At 35.2% G+C, this 15677-nt stretch overlaps 1 long non-coding RNA gene across 1 annotated transcript in view; it reads left to right on the top strand.

Moving 5' to 3' along the window:
* The first annotated feature begins 2601 nt into the window (after positions 1-2601).
* LOC148940028 (uncharacterized) overlaps positions 2602-15677 on the top strand; it is a 48764-nt gene continuing 35688 nt past the window's right edge. The window contains exon 1 of the long non-coding RNA XR_016143479.1: positions 2602-2742. This is a non-coding gene — a long non-coding RNA (uncharacterized LOC148940028). The remainder of the gene's footprint in view (positions 2743-15677) is intronic.

Below are 15677 nucleotides of genomic sequence, written 5' to 3'. Positions count from 1 at the left end.
CAGAAGGAATTCAATTTGTGATTTCAAGAAAAACCTAAGTAATAGAAGCTATATAAATGCACTGAACTCTATTTCGACTCTAGAAAAAGGGACGTTTCATTTGAGAACCAAAAAATCCTAGGTGTAAACCTTTTTGACTGACTTTGGGACACAGTTAAAAAATCCGAAGGAATTCAACTTGTGATTTCAAGAAAAACCTAAGTAATAGAAGCTATATAAATGCACTGAACTCTATTTCGACTATAGAAAAAGGGACGTTTCATTTGAGAACCAAAAAATCCTAGGTGTAAACCTTTTTGATTGACTTTGGGACACAGTAGAAAAATCAGAAGGAATTTAATTTGTGATTTCAAGAAAAACCTAAGTAATAGAAGCTATATATATGCACTGAACTCTATTTTGACTCTAGAAAAACGGACGTTTCATTTGAGAACCAAAAAATCCTAGGTGTAAACCTTTTTGATTGACTTTGGGAAACAGTAGAAAAATCCGAAGGAATTCAATTTGTGATTTCAAGAAAAACCTAAGTACTAGAAGCTATATAAATGCACTGAACTCTATTTCGACTCTAGAAAAAGGAACGTTTCATTTGAGAACCAAAAAATCCTAGGTGTAAACCTTTTTGATTGACTTTGGGACACAGTAGAAAAATCAGAAGGAAATCAATTTGTGATTTCAAGAAAAACCTAAGTAATAGAAGCTATATAAATGCACTTAACTCTATTTCGACTCTAGAAAAAGGGACGTTTCATTTGAGAACCAAAAAATCCTAGGTGTAAAACTTTTGATTGACTTTGGGACACAGTAGAAAAATCAGAAGGAATTCAATTTGTGATTTCAAGAAAAACCTAAGTAATAGAAGCTATATAAATGCACTGAACTCTATTTCGACTCTAGAAAAAGGGACGTTTCATTTGAGAACCAAAAAAATCCTAGGTGTAAACCTTTTTGATTGACTTTGGGACACAGTAGAAAAATCAGAAGGAATTCAATTTGTGATTTCAAGAGAAACCTAAGTAATAGAAATTATATAAATGCACTGAACTCTATTTCGACTCTAAAAAAGGGACGTTTCATTTGAGAACCAAAAAATCCTAGGTGTAAACCTTTTTGATTGACTTTGGGACCTAGTAGAAAAATCCAAAGGAATTCAATTTGTGATTTCAAGCAAAACCTAAGTAATAGAAGCTATATAAATGCACTGAACTCTATTTCGACTCTAGAAAAAGTGACGTTTCATTTGAGAACCAAAAAATCTATGTGTAAACCTATTTGATTGACTTTGGGACACAGTAGAAAAATCACAAGGAATTCAATTTGTGATTTCAAGAAAAACCTAAGTAATAGAAGCTATATAAATGCACTGAACTCTATTTCGACTCTAGAAAAAGGGACGTTTCATTTGAGAACCAAAAAATCCTAGGTGTAAATCTTTTTGATTGACTTTGGGACACAGTAGAAAAATCAAAAGGAATTCAATTTGTGATTTCAAGAAAAACCTAAGTAATAGAAGCTATATAAATGCACTGAACTCTATTTCGACTCTAGAAAAAGGGACGTTTCATTTGAGAACCAAAAAATCCTAGGTGTAAAACTTTTTGATTGACTTTGGGACACAGTAGAAAAATCAGAAGGAATTCAATTTGTGATTTCAAGAAAAACCTAAGTAATAGAAGCTATATAAATGCACTGAACTCTATTTCGACTCTAGAAAAAGGGACGTTTCATTTGAGAACCAAAAAATCCTAGGTGTAAGACTTTTTGATTGACTTTGGGACACAGTAGAAAAATCAGAAGGAATTCAATTTGTGATTTCAAGAAAAACCTAAGTAATAGAAGCTATATAAATGCACTGAACTCTATTTCGACTCTAGAAAAAGGGACGTTTCATTTGAGAACCAAAAAATCCTAGGTGTAAACCTTTTTGACTGACTTTGGGACACAGTCAGGGGCGCCATTTGGGGGGGGCAGGGGTGGGTCATTGCCCACCCTAATTTTTCTGGGGGACCCAAGCTTTCTCCCAAAAAGGCCTTTTTTTTCTTTTACAAAATATACAGGAACAAAATTACAATTAGCAATTAGTCAAAATTTTGAAACTGCTACACTTATATGTAGATTAACTTAGATATAGTGAGATTAATAGTGCAACTGGGTCGTGCAAGGGTTGAAGTGACAGATCAGTTCTGATTTTATTGATTCAACATCTTTCTTATGTGCTATCATGAGCAGTGTTTTTACTTCTACTTATTTTGGTACTAGAATACTTATTCTGGGACCTTTCTACTTCCAAATATTAATTTTACTCATCTACGTACTTCCCACTTATTTCTGGAGGCTTAAATTTTTGTGCAAACCAAGTCGTTTAGTTTCGATTCCGTTGAATTGTAATCTTATAATGTCTTATAGAATGGAAGGGTGCAATTGTTTTTAGAAGCGGCATCTTTGTCGGGAGCGGAATCTTTGTCGGGAGCGGCAAAAACAAAATTTGGGAAATTATAAAAATCAGTTTAAATGAATGAATTTGCTTAAAACCGTAAGACCATCCATATATAACCCATGTATTATTCGCTCAGTTCGCCAGTTTACTATCTAATATCAGCAGCTGAAGAGCCATTGAGAATTCATGAGTTTGTCAGGAGCTCGAAAACGTAAATTGGCAGCATTGAAGAAGGAGAAAGAGGCAGAAAAGCAAGTTTCTCTGAACAGATGGATTAAGAAGCAAAAGCCAAGTGAACCGGCTCGGTAAGTAAGTAACCTACAGTATTTGTGTTTTATTAAGTCGTTTATTTTTTTCGTGATCTGGTGGACCAAAGTTAATAATATGAACCCCGCTGGGTAGTTTATATTGTGTTAAATGGATGCGGTAACGTAAATTTTCACCCAATCTCGCCCATTATAGACTTTTTTAGTTTGTCTGGCCAAACTATTTAGAATTGATTGGGCAGTCTTGTCCTGGCTTGTAGAGCTGGGATAAGAGATTCGAATAATCGACACAAAACTAAAAGCCGACACCTACTTTCCCGGAAATCTTAGAAAAACCATATAACTTCTCGCGGTTTGTCCCGGAGATAGAGATGTTCAGTTTTAATGAAACATATATCATCGGAAAGCCTATTTTTTATTTTTTCTATTAATCGGAGTAAATTTTCTTCTTAAAGTTGAGGAAAGGACAGTCCCTCAAAATGTTCCAGCATATCTGCTAGGAAAACGCCGAAAATCACCTCAAAGGAATTATCAGTTGACCAGCTTGGTCCCTTTGGGAACTCCCTATGGCGCTAAAAAAACTAATTCTTTTTTACTGTTGTAAATAATCTAATTCAGAAGTTAGGTAGCCTCTTTAACTTTCTAGTTTTCATCTTATATCTTTCCTTTTTTTTCTGTTATTTAATTCTTCTTTAATAAAAGATAAATTATAGCCCCTCAACCAATGCAGTATAGTTATATTTAAAATTAACTAGCCTTTTACTGAAAAATAATAAATACAAAATAATACTGGATATGCAGTAGACCTGGTTTCCAATAAATTAAAAAAAACAAGTTTTTTAAACTGAAAGTAAGGAGCGACATTAAAACTTAAAACGAACAGAAATTATTCCGTATATGAAAGGGGCTGTCCCCTCCTCAACGCTTCGCTCTTTACGCTAAAGTTTTTATTGTTTTAAAAAATAGCGGTGTGAGAAAGAGTCAAACTTTAGCGTAAAAAGCAAGGCGTCGCGGCGGGGACAGCCCCTTTCATATACGGAATAATTTCTGTTCGTTTTAAGTTTTAATGTCGTTCCTTACTTTGAGTTTAAAAAACTTGTTTTTTTATTTAATTTTTGATCGTTTTTTAGTTAATGCAGCTTTTATTTTGGCTCACGGTCATTGAATAAGTAAACAAAATTTGCAGAAAAATTTTACTTTTCTTTTGCTAAATGGATGTCTCTTTGGTTATGACGTAATTTACAAATTAACTTACGTAACTAACTTCTATATTCGTATATTTTTCTTCTGGCAAAAAATACAAAGTTGCAGATTTTTTCAGATATGAGCTTGAAACCTATGTAATTGGTTTTTCTGATACGCTGAATCTGACGGTGTGATTTTCATTAAAATTCTTTCACTTGTAGGGGATGTTTCCCCCCTCTTTAAAAAATCAGGTAAATTTTCTCAGGCTCGTAGCCTTTGATGAGTAATACTAAACTTAATACAAATTTATATATTTAGAATCAGCATTATAAGCCCATTCTTTTGTTACATTTACTGACATTAAAATTCCGTTTTTAAAAGTTTTGATTACTATTGAGCCGTATCGCTTGTTTTTTTTTATTGTTTTTTTTTTTTATTACGTATATGTTATTACGTATATTAGGGGGTTCTCCCCTTAGTCAATATAACGCTCTTTACGTTAAAAGTTAAAAAAAATTTAATTAACAAACCCCTGAATCACAAAGGCCGTTCAATTAGAATAGATACCTCTTTTGAAAGCACTAAAAAAAACTGTAGCGTCACGAGCGAGGTTTGGACTTGGGGCAGACCCCCCTCATATACGTTATAATTTCTGTTCGTTTTAAGTTCTAATGTTGCTTCTTACTTTCAGTTGAAAAAACTTTTTTTTTTATTTAATTTCTGATCGTTTTTTAAATAATGCTTGGAAATCCGGCGCCCTCTTCATAGAAATGTCCCTTACCTCAAAGAAACATCCTCCGCGGAAAGATTCTCCCGAGATATCAACTCCTCCATCCCCCCCCCTCCAGAAAAAAATCCTTCCTGAAAATGTCTGTATACTTCCCAATAGTAGTTACTTTGTATACAATAGGAACAGTACATGAAACGGTACAATATAATAATGTATACAATATGAACAGTACATGAATTGCGCAAGAAAAACCCATGGCTTTGTCATTAAACTTACACGTGAACATTCTAAAAAGCTAATCTGCCTTGGAAACAGTTTGACGTATTCGAGGGGATTACGTTCCTTGGCGTTTGATTGACATTTACAAAAAAGGGTTTAGTATTTGCAAATTTGATACTATTAAGGTGGAAAAAAAGAGTTTAGCATTTACAAATACTTCTACGTGTTTTCAAATTATAAGAGTTAAGAAATAAGAAAATTTAACGAAACAGGGCTGAAAAGTGTTTTGGGGGGAGAAGAGTTGATTTTGTACAGAAAAATAAAAAAGAGTTGTTTGGACAGTGTTGTAAATTTAAAATATAATTCGATGGGCTGTCAATTTAAAATAGTTAAGAAATAAAAAAATATAACAATAAATGGCAGACAAGTCTTGTGGGGGGAGATGGGTTGATTTTGTACTGTGTAATACACAAGTGATGTTTGGGTAGTGTTATCAATTTAAAATATTATTCGGTGGGTTATTAATTCAAAATAGTTAAGAAATACAAAAAATTAAAAATAAATTCCTGAAAAGTGTTGTGGGGGGAGATGGGTTGATTGTGTACTCTATAATACACAACTGATGTTTGGACAGTGTTATCAATTTAAAATATACTTCGATGTGTTGTCAACTTAAAATAGTTAAGAAATAAAAAAAATTAACAAGAAATGGCTGAAAAGTGTTTTGGGGGGGAGTATTTTTACGTGAAAACAACTTCAACCGTGCCCAGCCCACCGTGATCAGAAATTAAATTATAAAAAAAGTTTCTTCAACTGAAAGTAAGGAGCAACCTCAAGACATAAAAACTGAAAGAAGATAGAGGCTGTTTCCAAAATATTTAGGATCCAAGCACTTAAGTGTTGCCAGTAAAAAAGCTCTGAGTTTGAGAAGATTGTCTGATTATCGAAAAATGAAAAAACCCCTTACAACAGTCGACCGGAATGGGATTGTCTTCAGGGGGGAATTTTCCAAGGTCGAGCTGGAGAGAATTTTTACGTGAAAACAACTTCAAACGTGCCCAGCCCCCCTCCCCCACGATCAGAAATTAAATTATAAAAAAAGTTTCTTCCACTGAAAGTAAGGAGCAACATCAAAACTTAAAAACGGACAGAAAATAGAGGCTGTTTCCAAAAGATATAGGATTCATTAACTTTAGTGTTGCCAGTCAAAAGCTATGAGTTTGAGAAAATTGCCTGATAATCGAAAAATGAAGAAACACCTTCCAAAAGTCGACAGGAATGGGATTGTCTTGAGGGGGGAATTTTCCATGGAAGAGGTGGAGAGAATTTTTACGTGAAAACAACTAAAACCGTGCCCGCCCCCCCCCCCCCGCGATTAGACATTAAATTAAAAAAAAAAGCTTCTTCAAGTGAAAGCAAAGAACAACGTCAAAACTGAAAAACGGACAGAAAATAGAGGCTGTTTCCAAAAGATTTAGGATTCATTAACTTTAGTGTTGCCAGTCAAAAGCAATAAGTTTGAGAAAATTGTCTGATTATCGAAAAATGAAGAAACACCTTCCAAAAGTCGACAGGAATGGGATTGTCTTGAAGGGAGACTTTTCCATGGAAGAGGTGGAGGGTATTTTTACGTGAAAACAACTTCAACCGTGCCCAGCCCCCCGCGATCAGAAATTAAATTATAAAGAAGTTTCTTCAACTGAAAGTAAGGAGCAACATCAAAAATTAAAAACGGACATAAAATAGAGTCTGTTTCCAAAATATTTAGGATTAAATAATTTTTGTGTTGCCAGACAAAAGATCTGATTTTATCAAAATTGCTTGATTATCGAAAAATGAAGAACCAGCTTCCTACACGCGACGGGACGGGGAGTTGCTGGAGGGGGGGGGGGAATTTTCTATGGAAGAGGTGGAGGGTATTTATACGTGAAAACAACTTCAACTGTGCCCTGCCCCCTGCGATCAGAAATTAAATTATAAAAAAAAGTTCCTTCAACTGAAATTAAGGAGCAACATCAAAACTTAAAAACGGACAGAAAATAGAAATCTGAAAACTTAGTCTATTTTTGGATCGAAAAATAAACTATTTCTGTAAAATCTAAGCGTATAAGGGTTTTTGGCCGCAAACTCTAGTTTTTCGTAAGAAAATTATGGAAAATACAATTCGTTGGCTCATAGGTGAAAATTAAGTCCAGTTATGGATCGAAAAATAAACTATTTCTATAAAATCTGAGCTAATAAGGGTTTTTTGCCGTAAACTGTAGTTTTTTGTAAGAAAATTATGGAAAATACAAGTGCCGGGTTCAAATCTGAAACTTTCGTCTATTTTTGGATCGAAAAATAAACCATTTCTGAAGAATCTGAGCTAATACGGGTCTTTGGCCGTAAACTCTTGAATCGAAAAATAAACTATTTCTGTAAAATCTGAGCTAATAAAGGTTTTTGCCCATAAACTCTAATTTTTTTAAGAAAGTTATTGAGAATACAATTTTTTGGCTCAAAGGTGAAAATTAAGTCTAGTAAAGGATCAAAATATAAACTATTTCTGTTAACTAGGAGATAATTAGTGTTTTTGGCCGTAAACTCTAGTTTTTCGTAAGAAAATTATGGAAAATACAATTCGTTGGCTCATAGGTGAAAATTAAGTTCAGTTATGGATCGAAAAATAAACTATTTCTATAAAATCTGAGCTAATAAGGGTTTTTTGCCGTAAACTCTAGTTTTTTGTAAGAAAATTATGGAAAATACAATTGTCTGGTTCAAATCTGAAACTTTCGTCTATTTTTGGATCGAAAAATAAACTATTTCTGTAAAATCTGAGCTAATAAGGGTTTTTGGCCGTAAACTCTTGGATCGAAAAATAAACTATTTCTGTAAAATCTGAGCTAATAAAGGTTTTTGGCCGCAAACTCTAGTTTTTTGTAAGAAAATTATGGAAAATACAATTTGCTGGCTCATAGGTGAAAAATAAGTCCAGTTATGGATCGAAAAATAAACTATTTCTATAAAATCTGAGCTAATAAGGGTGTTTTGCCGTAAACTCTAGTTTTTTGTAAGAAAATTCTGGAAAATACAATTGTCTGGTTCAAATCTGAAACTTTAGTCTATTTTTGGATCGAAAAATAAACTATTTCTGTAAAATCTGAGCTAATAAGGGTTTTTTGCGGTAAACTCTAGTTTTTTGTAAGAACAATATTGAAAATACAATTTTCTGGTTCAAATCTGAAACTTTAGTCTATTTTTGGATCGAAAAATAATACTATTTCTGTAAAATCTGAGCTAATAAGGTTTATTGGCCGTAAACTCTAGTTTTTTGTAAGAAAATTATGGACAATACAATTCTCTGGTGCAAATCTGAAACTTTAGTCTATTTTTGGATCGAAAAATAAACTATTTCTGTAAAATCTGAGCTAATAAGGGTTTTTGGTCGAAAACTCTAGTTTTTTGTAAGAAAATTATGGAAAATACGATTCGTTGGCTCATAGGTGAAAATTAAGTCCAGTTATGGATCGAAAAATAAATTATTTCTTTAAAAATCGGAGCTAATAAGTGTTTTTGCACTAAACTCTATTTTAGGATCGAAAAATAAAACTATATTCTAGAAAATCTTAGCTAATAAGTGTTTTTGACCGTAATCTCTAGTTGTTCGTAAGAAAATTAAGGAAAATACAGTTCATTGGTTCATAGGTCAGACTTATGACCAGGTAGGGATCAAAAAATGAACTATTACTGTATAATCTGAACTAATAAGGGTTTTTGACCGTAAACTCTAGTCTCATGTAAGAAGATTATGGAAAATACAATTCTCTTGTTCAAATGTGAAACTTAAATCCATTCTCTGGTACAAATGTGAAACTTAAGTCCAGTTTTGGATACTTATCTTGATGAGGACTGGTGGTTCTAATTCAATATTTTTTTTTTCATAAAAACAAACTATTTTTTTTTTAAACTTCGGAATTATAAAACTTTATTTATTTTTTTATTTTTTTTGTACGTATCATAAAATTACAAAATATACTTACGGTTCTAACAATTATAATCAGGGATTGGTCAGAGACACAAAGTGGCTTTCCCACTGTTATTTTATGTCCAGATATCGACACTACCTAGTCTATTGCATGTATTAAATCAGTATTTTTTACGCAAAGGAAAGATAAACAAACAAGTCTTATATTAAAAAAAAAAGTAAAGATGGAACATTTTAATAAAGTATGTTCACATAAAAAGGTTATTGTAGCATTTAATGCTGACAAGGAGACATATTTTAACTATGAAACAAGTACAAGTGGAAGCACTATTGGAAATGTATACATGCATTGTCATGACAGTAAGGAATTATATTTCTTTGGAATACCGAAAAAATTCAACTCTTATGATGGTGGTTATGCGAGATTGAGATCTCCAGAGATGATTGCACTCAAAGAGAATGCTAACATAAAATAATTGTTGATGATAGAGGACAACTCCTTGCTACTACTGCAGGTAACACATTACCTACGGATACATCCAATCATCAGCTTTCGGGTATTAGTATTCAACGGAAGGCTAATAAAAGAAAGGCTTACTCTGCTACTAATATCATAAACCATATCTTGTTTACGTGCCGAAACTGTTACCTGTGTAAAAATAATGTGTTAATAGACAGTGAAATTTCCAGAAAAATAAAAATGGCATTGTCAAAATATATCACTACGGAATATAAAGAAGAAACAATGAAGAACAAAGCACCAGCAAACATTACTGGCATTGATCAAACAGTCAATAAATCAAATAATAGCAAAGACGAAAAGCATATTGAGCCTGTTCATGAGACTCCAGTAAAAATTGTTTATTATTCAAAATGGAATAATGATTATTCTACTGATAACCAACTAAGAGAAGACAATAACTATAATATCAAGAGAGAACATTGTGAACTAATTTATGGAACAGATTCAAAATGTCCAAAGTTAATCATTGACGTTAATAATGTATCATAATATATTTTTGTATCAATATTCTACATAGCATTATTTCATTAAAAATATTACATTGTTATGTGTTCATTATTTTTTAGAGTAAGCTAACATATCAAACGTTTAGAATGTCTATTAAAACATCGGAGATGTAAGAAAAGGAATTTGCATATATCTATTGTCAGACACATGGGGTAACATTGACAAAATCTAGGTATCAGAATGAATAAATCCTTTATCCACATCCGTTGTTGGATATGTCATTATGAAAATAATTGTAAGTAAGTAGGAAGTAGGTAAGTAAGTAAGTAAGTAACAAACTCTTTCTTGAATTCATCTCTTGGATACACAATACAGAAAGTGTATTATAGGAAATTATGAAAAAAAAATTTAAGAAACTCTCTATTAACATTCGTTATCGATTGAAGTCGCTTCCTAGACAGGCAATACAGCAATTTCACAAAATCTAAGTATAAGAGTGATTAAATTCTATATCAACATCCATTTCTCGGATACATCGCAAAAAGTTGACACAATCTAAGTACCGGATAGCATAAATTCATTTTCAAAGTTTTTATCGGATACATCAGATAACAGTCATAAAATCCAAGTTCTATTCATTTTGGCTTCATGTGTTGTTACGTTGAATTTAGATTAGACCGGTTTCTTTTCATTTTGGCTTCATGTGTTGTTATATTGAATTTAGATTAGACCGTTTTATATTTCTATAGTAGAGAATAGTATGTATTTTTAGATTAGAAAAAAAATTCCAATTTGTCTTAAGCTGATCTTGAGAGTGTTAAAACCCTTAGAAATTAATAGATATGAAAATGAGCAAATCATGGGCGATCTTCTGTTTATTGACAAACGCGCTATACTAGATGACGATTTACTAGAGCTGTTTGTTCAAAGGAAGATATTTTCTCAGGGAATGCTTGTCGATATTGACCGTAAACTCTAATTTTTGTAAAAATATTATAGAAAATACATTTCTCTAGGTCAAATGTGAATCTTTGGCTAGAAATAAGCTACCTGGAAATTTCATACAAGGAATTACGAAAAAATTATAAGTAACAAAAATGGCAGAAAATACCACTCTGGTGTAGTTTTTTCAAAAGATGTGTATTGAGGGAGGGAGCTAACAGCCTCTTATTTCGGGGTTATTCACCTCTTGGATACACAATACAGAAATTTAATTCAGGAGATTATGAAAAAAAATTTAGACGGGGTTACGTGCGCGCACGTAACCCCGTCTAATTTTTTTTTTTCATAATTCGAACACGTCAAACTGTTTCCAAGGCAGATTAGCTTTTTAGAATGTCCACGTGTAAGTTTAATGACACAGCCATGGGTTTTTTTTGCGCAATTCATGTACTGTTCATATTGTATACAAGGTAACTACTCCCAATAACCAATAAATAATGCTGGCAAGTCTGGCGGCCCCTTCATGGCAATTTCCCTTACCCCATGAAAACTTCCTTCATGGACAGATCCTCCAACATAACCCCCGACCAACCCACCCCCCACTACCAGAAAAAAAACCTCCTGAAAACTTCTGTATACTTCCCAATAACCAATACTATATGTTAACATTGGGTAAAGTTCATTACTTTTAGCCCTCCCCCCGGGGACTTCGGGGGATTAAGTCATCCTAAAAGAAATAGTTATCATATTTTAGACCATACCGAACAAAATGGATATCTCAAAATTTTGATCGGGTGACTTTGGGAAAAAAATGAGCGTGGGAGGGGGCCTAGTTGCCCTCCATTTTTTTGGTTACTTAAAATGGGCACTATAACTTTTAATTTCCATTCGAATGAACCCTCCCACGATATTCTAGGACCACTGGGTCAATACAATCACCCCTGGGAAAAAAAAAAAAAAAATAAATAAATAAACACGCATCCATAATCTTTCTTCTGTCAAAAAATGCAAAATTTCACATTTTTGTAGATAAGAGCTTGAAACCTCTACAGTAGGGTTCTCTGATACGCTGAATATGATGGTTTGATTTTCATTAAGGTTATATAACTTTTAGAGGGTCTTTCCCCCTTTTTTGAAAATCAGCCAAATTTTCTCAGGCACTTATGGGTAGCACTAAACTTGATGAAAGTTATATATTTGAAATCAGCATTGAAATTTGATTCTTTTGATGTATCTATTGGTATCAAAAACCCGTTTTCTAGAGTTTCGATTACCATTGAGCCGGGTCGCTCATTACTTACAGTTAGCTACCACGAACAGTTTGATTAAGATTACCTCTATGTTGTTTTTTTTTGTTCTTTTTTATTCTGCAAAGCACTGTTAATTTTATGGATAATAATGCTACATGGGTTGAGGGGCATAAGCCAAAGATCGTCGTGTTTTTTTTTTTTCGTTTTTTTTATTGATGGAACCACACAGTTTGGCAGTGCTGTTAATTTTATGGATAACAATGCTACATGGGTTTTGGGACATAATCCAAATTTTATCGTTTTTTTGTTTTGTTTTTTTTTTGTTTTTTTTTAATTTATTGAAACAAAAAGTTTGGCATTTGTTATATCATTAAATTTGCTAAAATGCCGACTGGTGATATGAAGCCGCATTCGATTTGCTGTAGTCACGCTTCACGTTTCGCCATTTGGTCCAAAATTATGAACCTTTTTGGCAGTCACATTATCAGTAGTTCTTCAGGCTAAATGGGAGAATGTAGCAGAAAAAATGCAAATAAGCCCACAATGGAGAAGGACGTAACTGAAACTGAAACAAATAGAACGTGCCTTTAGCTTATTTGCGATCTGTCATGACATCCCAGTCATTCCTTTAAGTACAAATGGGAAGGCTTTTTGAAGTTTGGATTTCTATTGCATGAAGCCCAAATTTTTTATTATTGTCTTTACGGGTAGATAAGGATCAACGCATGTATAATCATCCAAAAAACGCCCTCTTTGGCTTTGCTGAAATTTCCTGTTTAAATTTTGAAAATGAGTTCAATACTGCTTCAAAGTACAAGAGTGGCTTTTAACCTTTGGGTATATCTTTCAGGTGCCTGACTCAGCACCCGAACAATCCATTGCCGTCGCTTTGTGGCCTTCGAAGAACGTTGTGGTCGCTCAGATTGAGCTAGTAGAAAACGGGACGCCTATCACTGCTCAAGAGGCAAAGTCCGTACGAGATACGACTCGAGATGAAGAGCACCATCGTTCAAGTGGTCCTACTGATATTTCTTCATCCTCCCACGACCATCCATGTCAACAACAGCTGCTACGGTACCCTGCACAGGTTTCAGCAAACGGCAAGCTAAGACGGTCATTTAATATTTCGTATTATGGAAAGCATCCTTGGCTTGAGTACTCAGTTAAGGAAAATTCGGTTTTCTATTTCTGCTGCAGCCACTTTGGCGGCACGTCAACACTTCGCGGACAGAGATACGGGGTGAGGCCTTTCATCAAGACCGGCGTTAGAAGATGGAAGGACATCTCAAGCGTTCTAGAAGAGCATGCAAAAAGTGACCGCCACAGGGACAGTGCAGTTTTGTGGACGAAGTTCAAAGCTATACAAGCCAAGTAGATGCAACCCATTGCATCTGTTTTGTCAACGGACAGGAACAAAGAGATGAATGACAACAGGGAACACGTAAAGGCTTTACTGAAAGTAACGGCCCTACTGGGGCGACTGGGTACAGCCTTTCGCGGCCACGATGAGACTGAATCTTCGGCAAACAAAGGACATTTCGTCGAAACTTGCAATCTTCTCGCCGAGTATTCTCCCACGCTTTTCAACAAGCTATAAAGACGATACGGCCACTATACGTCCCACGAATACCAGAACGATCTAATTTCAGTTATCGGATCTAGGCTTCGGTCTACAATAGTGCAAGAAGTTAAGCGTGCCAAATTCTTTGCTGTTCTTGTCGACGAGACAAAAGATAATTCGAAGAAAGAACAGCTCGCCATTCTTCTGAGGCACTTCGACGAGGGAAAAGTACGAGAAAGACCAATAGGATGCTACCATATGAAAAGCCTGGATGCTGAGAGTTTAGCCAGCTTCATTCCCGACACAGTGGTGAAACTTGGTCTCGACTGGAACTATTGTGTTGCTCAGTGCTACGACGGAGCAATCGTGATGAGCGGGCCCTTCTCTGATGTTCAAGCGTGACTGAGAGCGAAAGTGCCACAAGCAATATACATTCATTGCCCTGCGCAGAGATTAAATTTGGTCATTGCAAACTGCGTTGAAGGTGTTGGAACTGTTGGCTCACTTTTTTCGTTAGTCCAAAATTTGTACACGTTCATTTCCTACAGCAACACCAGACATCAGCTTTTTGTCGAGTCCCAAAAGGCTACTCATCAGCCAGTCCTGGAATTAGAAAGGAGTTCAGCGACAAGATGGTCATACTGGTATCGATCAATATCGAAGATAAGACTCCGATATGAATGTGTTCTGGCTGTACTGTCTGCAGTCAGCGAGGGAGCTGATAGTGAAGCTCGAGCAGAAGCGGCTGGGCTCCAGAGAAAAATGGAATCTTTCAGTTACATTCTAGTTGCTCTATATGGAAGTAATTCTGAGGACGACAAACTCCCTTTCTGAGCAGCTTCAGGCAGTTGATCTGGTAATATCTAGGTCCCGCACCTTGATTCAAGCAACAAGGAAGGAAATAGCTGAACTGCGCTTTGACACTTCATTTGCATTGCTTTTGGAGAAGGCAAAAGAGTTTGCTGAAGGTCTTGAAATTGAAGTACCTGACGTGAATGGACCTGCAACCGGATCCTCCTCTGTGGGTCAGAAAGGTTGACCAAAAAGAACCCAAAAAATTATCAAACACCTGAATGAATTCATGACCATTTCGACGTAGGGAAAAAACTTTGTTGAATCCGCCAATAGAGCTCCAACTCTAGCGGAAGAACTGAAAAGAGAATACCTGGAGACTGTATATCATCTGATTGCGGAATTTGACAGACAGTTTACAGATAACCTTCCAGTGCTCAGTACACTTGAAGCTCTGGACCCCAGCTCTACCAAGTTCATGGATGCAGGGCTGCTCAAGCAATTCTCTGAACTTTATTCTGAAATGGGCATTGACTAGATTCTTCTTGAGGCCCAAGCTGGTATTGCCAAGCGGTTTTTGCTCTAGGAGGAGGCAAAGCCGAAGAACTTCATGGACGTCATCGATAATATCGAGACACTTCCAGTGGCCTATTCAGAAATTATTAAAGTCCTTCACATTGCTGCCACACTTCCTGTCATGACAGCCAGCAATGAACGCTTGTTTTCTGGGCTGGAAATAGTGAAGAACTATCTGCGCTCGACCACAGGAAACGATCATCTTAGTCACCTGCTTTTGATCTTTGCAAAGAAGGATTTAGTTAAAAACTTGGATTTCGACCAGCTTGTTGACGACTTTGCGAAGATGAAACCACGACGGTTCCCCTTGTTGCCTTGAGTGTTCACTGATCTGTTTCAAAATTTTGTTGTATTTTTCCATTTTGTAAATATACTTAATCGAGCAAAGTTTTGCATCGTCATAGCCGGAGCGTGACTCCGACTTGGACTAAAGTATTTACTGCGAGCTGAAGAACTCGGCTACAGAATATACTTTAGTCAAAGCGTGAGTTTCTACAGAGGTTCGGCTTTCGTCAAGTTATAGGTTCGGAAAAGTGGAAGATTCCTAAACGGCTGTTTTTTTTAACATCGCACATACCGTTTCCACTTTCTTCAGATATCTGGCCTTTTCCGAAACTATGGCATAAGAGCAAAAGAAGGAAAGGCAAAGCAATTGAGACAATTTCCTTAATTTTTACGGTAACTCCCACGGAAGGAAGTTTTTTTTTTCGTATAAAGCTAGAGGCAATTTTTTTTTTATACAAGCCTGCTTCGGGGCCCATGTCGATTGCTTGCCCACCCTA

Source organism: Artemia sp. Qi Xiang Cuo, chromosome 20, assembly GCF_049724085.1.
Source record: "Artemia sp. Qi Xiang Cuo chromosome 20, ASM4972408v1, whole genome shotgun sequence".
Taxonomy (NCBI): domain Eukaryota; kingdom Metazoa; phylum Arthropoda; class Branchiopoda; order Anostraca; family Artemiidae; genus Artemia; species Artemia sp. Qi Xiang Cuo.
This window is presented reverse-complemented; position numbering and strand designations above follow the sequence as displayed.